Below are 6,418 nucleotides of genomic sequence, written 5' to 3'. Positions count from 1 at the left end.
CATGGAAGGCTATTCCAGGTGTGACAGATTGGGTGCTAAGCACGATAAGTCAGGGCTAGTCGCTTCAGTTCGCTCGCCGTCCCCCTCGCATTCGAGCTCGGACCGAGACGAAAGTGAAAGCGGATGTAGTACATCTACTCCGCGCAGAAATAGCCAAACTGCTGTGCAAAGGGGCCATAGAACCAGTACCTCCTTCTCAGAGCGAGTCAGGCTTCTACAGCCGTTATTTTCTCGTACCCAAGAAGGAGGGACCTATCTTAGATATGAGACATTTGAACAAAGCTCTCATGAGACGGCCGTTCAAAATGATTACAACCAGACAAATCCTCGCGCACATTTCCCCGGGAGACTGGTTAGTTTCTCTTGATCTGAAAGATGCATACTTTCAGATTCCCCGCGTCACAGGCCATTCTTGGGATTCTCCTTCGACGGTCGGGCATATCAATACACTGGGTTGGGGCGCCGTCTTCGAGGGCAGACCGGCCTTTGGCCTGTGGTCAGACCAAGAGAAACACTTCAACATAAACTGTCTGGAAATGATAGCGGTCGAGAACGCACTTAAACGCTTCCTTCCGTTCATACAGGACCACCATGTACTGGTCCGCTCGGACAACATGTCGGTGGTGTCCTACATAAACCGTCAGGGCGGTGTCAGATCCAGAAACCCTCTGCCATCTGACGGAACGCCGCCTTATGTGGTCTCAGGGCGGCCTGCGCAAGCTGAGAGCCACGCACGTGTCAGGCCATTTGAACAACGGTCCAGACACACTGTCCAGGAACCACATCCCCCCGGGGGAATGGTCCTTGCACCCCCAAACAGTCCAGTTACTATGGCGCCTTTTCGGCAAAGCGAAAGTCGACCTGTTTGCGTCAAAAGACAATGCTCATTGCCCGCTGTTCTTTTCAAAAAACGAGGATGCGCTGGCCCAAATCTGGCCCAGCCTCCCACTTTATGCCTTTCCTCCGGTCTCTCTGTTACCACAGGTAATCAAGAGAAACAGGGAAACGCGCCACTCGGTGCTCCTTATAGCCCCGCGCTGGGAGAATCAAACTTGGTTCCCGGAGCTGATGCGGCTGTCCCACACAGCCCCTTGGCCGATTCCGGAGAGGAGAGACCTCCTCCCTCAGGCCCGCAGGCTCAATCTGGCATCCCCATCCAGAGCGCTGGTCTCTGCATGCATGGTTGATCAACGGATACCCGTTGTACTGCCAGAGGGAGTGATGAACACGATCACGCAATCCAGAGCCCCCTTTACGAGGCGGCTTTACGTGTCTAAATGGTCGGTGTTCTCCAAATGGTGCGCTGATAGAGATCTAGACCCACGAATGTACGGGGTCCCGGGGTTGGATAGCTTCCTACAGGAGCTGTTGGATAAGGGCAGGTCCCCATCCACGCTTAAAGTCTATGTGGCGGCCGTTGCAGCGTTCGCTGAGTTGACGCACGGCCAGTCAATAGGAAGGAACGAGCTCGTCATTTGCTTCCTTAGAGTTGCTAGACGGATGGACCCCCGCGACCCCCCTCGGTTCCCATCTGGGATCTTTCACTGGTCCTAGAGGCCCTGAAAGCTTTGCCCTTTGAACCGTTAGACTCCGTGGACCTAAAGTACCTCTTGCTCAAAACCGTTTTTCTGACAGCTCTGTCAACAGTTAAACGTGTGGGGATCTACACGCGCTATCTGTTAGTGCTGTGTGTCTTGAGTTCAGGCCAAATGACTCTAAAGTCATCCTCAAGCCAAGACATGGTTATGTCCCTAAAATATATTCAGAGCGCATCCGACAGTGAGGGTGATGTGAATCTTCTCTGCCCCGTCAGGGCGCTCAGGATTTACATTACACGCTCCGCCTCTTTCAGGCGTTCGGAACAGCACTTTGTTTCGTTTGGTGGGCGCACCAAGGGTCTCGCCGCCGCGAAACAGAGCCTGTCCAGATGGATAGTGGAAGCTATCACATCTGCTTATATGTCTAAAGGTTTACAATGCCCTTTGGGCATCAGGGCGCATTCCACCAGAGGCGTGGTCTCGTCGTGGGCTTGGTCCAGCGGAATTTCCATTCATGACATTTGTAAGGCGGCAGGCTGGGCCTCTCGGTCCACATTTGTTAGGTTTTATAACCTGGAAGTTCCCACCTTGCAGGGTAGACTTCTGTCAGTGTGAGCAGTGTGTTGTCCTGCCCAGATTATCATGCGCGGACTTCCCTCACGCGACGTTAGCTCTCCTGGTTGAGCTGCACTATAGGTTGAATAGTTATGGACCGGCGACGCCGCTCTGTATACCCTGTATGTGCTTATAACATGTGCTGGCCCGCATTGCTGGCCACTTGTTTCCCACTTATCTATGTTCCCCGGGAATCCCTGGGACTCATGAAGTGGAGGCGGGGCGCGCACAGCGTTGAGAATGGGTTCCCGTAGCATAAGCTAGCTTACGCAATACGAGAGAACCTCTCGTAAGAGAACGATATTCGGTTACTAACGTAACCTCGGTTCTCTCTAGAAGAGGGAACGAGTATTGCGTAACCTAACCGTGCAGGCACCACGAGCGTCTTATCGCTTCAGCTGATGAAACCAGTGAGGCAACCTACGAGCCTGGCTTTTATACGCTAAGCCACCCCCATTTTGGCGGGCTATGACGCGTGAGAGCGCGAAGCGCCCTCACTGGATGTGACGTCACGCGCAAGGCTCAGTGGTAGGTAGCAGCAGTTGCCGCAGGGCAGCCAATGAGCACGCAATATGGCCTACTCTAGGTCTGCTAGTTGCTGCACTGCGTTGACAATAAATACAAAATTAAGGATAATTTTTGGCTTCAATATCTCGAACAAAGATGACTTAACCCGTAGCGTAAGCTAGCTTACGCAATACTCGTTCCCTCTTCTAGAGAGAACCGAGGTTACGTTAGTAACCGAGTATCATTTTCTGTTCCACCATTGAAAATCCACCAGAACTTTCCCTCTGCCACACAAAGTTCATCCAGATATCATCAAAGTTATCCATATAAATCGAGTGTTTGAGCTCCTCTTGATCATGTATGATGTGCTCTATGTTTGTGCGTTGATCAAGGTTTATATATGAATAAAAAGCCAAAATTAAATCTGTTCATCATAAAGCGATTGTGTCTCTTTTTGAAGCAAGTCTTTGGTGGAACGGACCTTCAATGGAGGGACAGAAATATCTCAGTTTCATTCAAAATATGTTTGTTTCTGTTTTTAAGATAAAGTAAATGGGTTTGAAACAATATGAGCAATTTTCATTTTTGAACTTTGAAGAGGCAATCTGTAATGTTTGCTACAAATTGTTCACATACAATGTACAAGACAGAACAGGCAGATGTGGCTTACTACATTTACAGAGGAACTTTTTTAAAAGTTTAAATTAACTCAGACATAAAAAACAAAACAACAAAAAACATGCATTTCATGAGAGGACATGCTAGAAGAACTGTCAGATGGAGCAAGTCAAAATAAGGATATTCATGTACATACTGTATATACCCTCTTCAGAATTCCATAAAAAGAAATGTCTTTTCTTCCAAAGCAAAGAATAAAAAAAACTCTCAATAATTGATGAATGACTACAAGACTATTAAATGTCTATAGACTGCACAAAAAAGCTCTTTAATTAACCCTTGACACAAATTATCTTTTTTAATAATTTAAGATATTGCTACAAATCAGTGCTAACAACTGGAGTCTATAATCATCGAACAAAGACCATTCTAATCTAAGCCTCTCAATCTGTTTTATCAAACCCACAGATTCATAGACAAGGGGGTACTGTTTAGCACCATTTAATACCCTAATGAGTTTTATGAATAAGTTTGCCTGTGGCCATTATCAAAGAATGCTGGAGACCTTGATCACTGACCATGAAGGTGAAACGCTCTGAGAAACAGAATACAAGCAATCAGGGAGCTCTGTGCTGTTCTGCTGCAAAAAACAAACAACAAAAAACAACAAAAAATAAAAACCAAAGCAATCTGGTGTTCTTTAAGCAGAAAATTGAGATTTCCATGTCTCTTAAAACAAACTTTATATTAGGCACTTTAGACATCACTGACAATTTACAATGTCTCTGTTTTTTTCTTCACTTTTTCAATCTGTAGGTGATTGAATGGCTGAAGCAGTGCCCACCCGATTTGTTCAAGTAACCTTCATCATTTCAAGGCATCTTACTCTTTCAATCCATTCATCTACTAACTGAAAGATAAACAGCCTGAAAAAATGCATTTAGAGATTGTTCTAAAATGTACCTTCTGGCATAGCCTATATTTTACAAAATATGAAATGGCATAGTGCTGCATGTGCTTTTCCGTTTATTTAATCTTGTCATAAATAATCATGGTTATTTAGCATTTCAATCAATTTTTCTCCTTTATATTATCTAACTTTTTTTAATTAATCATTTGATATAATGCACTTATTGTGTACATGCGTTTTTGCATTGTACTTAGAAAAGGCTAAGAAAAGGCCTTTTTTAACCCCTTAAAGGATTAGTTCACTTTTTAAAAAACTTTTGCTGATAATTTACTCACCCCCATGTCATCCAAGATGTCCATGTCTTTCTTTCTTCAGTCGAAAAGAAATTAAGGTTTTTGATGAAAACATTCTAGGATTTTTCTCCATATAATGGCTTCAAATGGCTTGAAACGACACCAGACGATGCATAAGGGTCTTATCTTGCGAAACGATCGGTCATTTCAAAAATAAATAAAAAAGTTTAAGTTTTATAAGCACAAATCCTCGCATTGCTCTGTTCTGTGATGCACGTTCGTGACTCTCCTGTTCGAACTCGTTCATCAAAATGAACAAATCTTTTTTCGAGTCATTTCGTTTGTTGAATGAACGAAATGACTCGAAAAAAGACTCGTTCAAAATTAACAAATCTTTTTTCGAGTCATTTCGTTCGTTGAATGAACGAAATGACTCGAAAAAAGATTTGTTCATTTTGATGAACGAGTTCGAACAGGACATGGGGGTGAGTAAATTATCAGCAAATGTTTTTTAAACAGTGAACTAATCCTTTAAGTGTCAACCACCCCCCCCCCACCCTGTGATAATGGACATTAAAATGCACTATACAAACTTAAATGGTTGTAATTCAAGAATGCTTTGGAATATAGACCTCTTGTTTTAAAGAAGACATTTAGCAGATTATTACTTAAGTGAAAGCACTTCAAAAAATTAAAGTATGAAAAAGTTATGGAAGTTTAGATTCATAAGTAAATCAAATATACTTCATTAATATTTTTAATATAAAATTACTATAATGCATTCTGCCATAACAAATTAATACATTTCTATCCAAATATCACTTTTGTCACTAAACATGGAACCTTGAGACTCAGACCTTTCTGACAATATGTGTTTTGTCAAGATTAGAAAAGGTTTTGATAAAAAATTATGAAAGATGATGCCCAAAAGGGGAGGGGCCTAATACAAAAATACCGTTTCTATGGTAACTCAACATTCAATTTCAAAACGGTTTTCAGAGGATGAATTCTGAGTTCATAAGCTTTCAAATGATACCTAATTTATGATAACAACTAAAATATGTGATGTAATAATAATACAAATATATAAAAAAAATATATATAATATATACTGTACTTTTTAGAGGACTTTTTACTGTGCTTTTTAAGATATTATTTCATCTTTTTTTATTGACAAATACTAGATTATGTTTTATTATGAACTTTTAGCATTAAAAACCAAAGTTTCAATTATTAAAAGTGTGTGCGTCGACTTTTTGTGACAAAGGTCAGAAACTCCTGTTATGCCGTGGATCTTTTGAGGTGCGCTCTTGTCATAAATTCATATATTACTGTTCCTACATAATTTGTAATAAAAAAACAGCGCTAAAATGTCTATTGAGAAGGTCTTAGACCTTTCCAACGATATATAGTTTGTCATGATTAAATTATGATTTAATAGTAATATATTGAAGTAAAGTTAGGTGTCCTGCTAGCGGAACGGTGACACTTAAGGGCTGGCCTTAAAAAAAATAAAATGCATGTAATAATTACTGTTGACTCTTCCCTTATAACCTAACCCACCCTTAATCTTAACCATACCACCAAACCTGTCCTGAACTGTACCCGTATCCCACCTCAATAGAAGCAAATGTGCTTTGCAATAGAACATGAACACAGTAAATATTGTGTCCAGCCCGCAGGGTGGAATATTTCAACCCCAGGGGTGGCAAAGTGGCTTGCCAAGGGAAAGACGCATGCTCAGAAAGGCTTACCGTGGAAATACAGATGTGGGGGTTGCCCAGCGGGGGGACCATGCACACGAAGGCACCTAGCCAACGCACAGGCAATAGACACTGGCATCGACGACAGCAGTGCTGGAGGAACTCAGGGCTTATCGGGGAAGCTCACCTGAAGAAATATCACATGTATCTAGTCCGCGGAGTGGAATGGCGAGC

Source organism: Siphateles boraxobius, unplaced genomic scaffold (assembly GCF_051911475.1).
Source record: "Siphateles boraxobius isolate OS27281-9 unplaced genomic scaffold, OSU_SipBor_1 29, whole genome shotgun sequence".
NCBI lineage: Eukaryota > Metazoa > Chordata > Actinopteri > Cypriniformes > Leuciscidae > Siphateles > Siphateles boraxobius.
Note: the sequence above shows the minus strand (reverse complement) of the source record.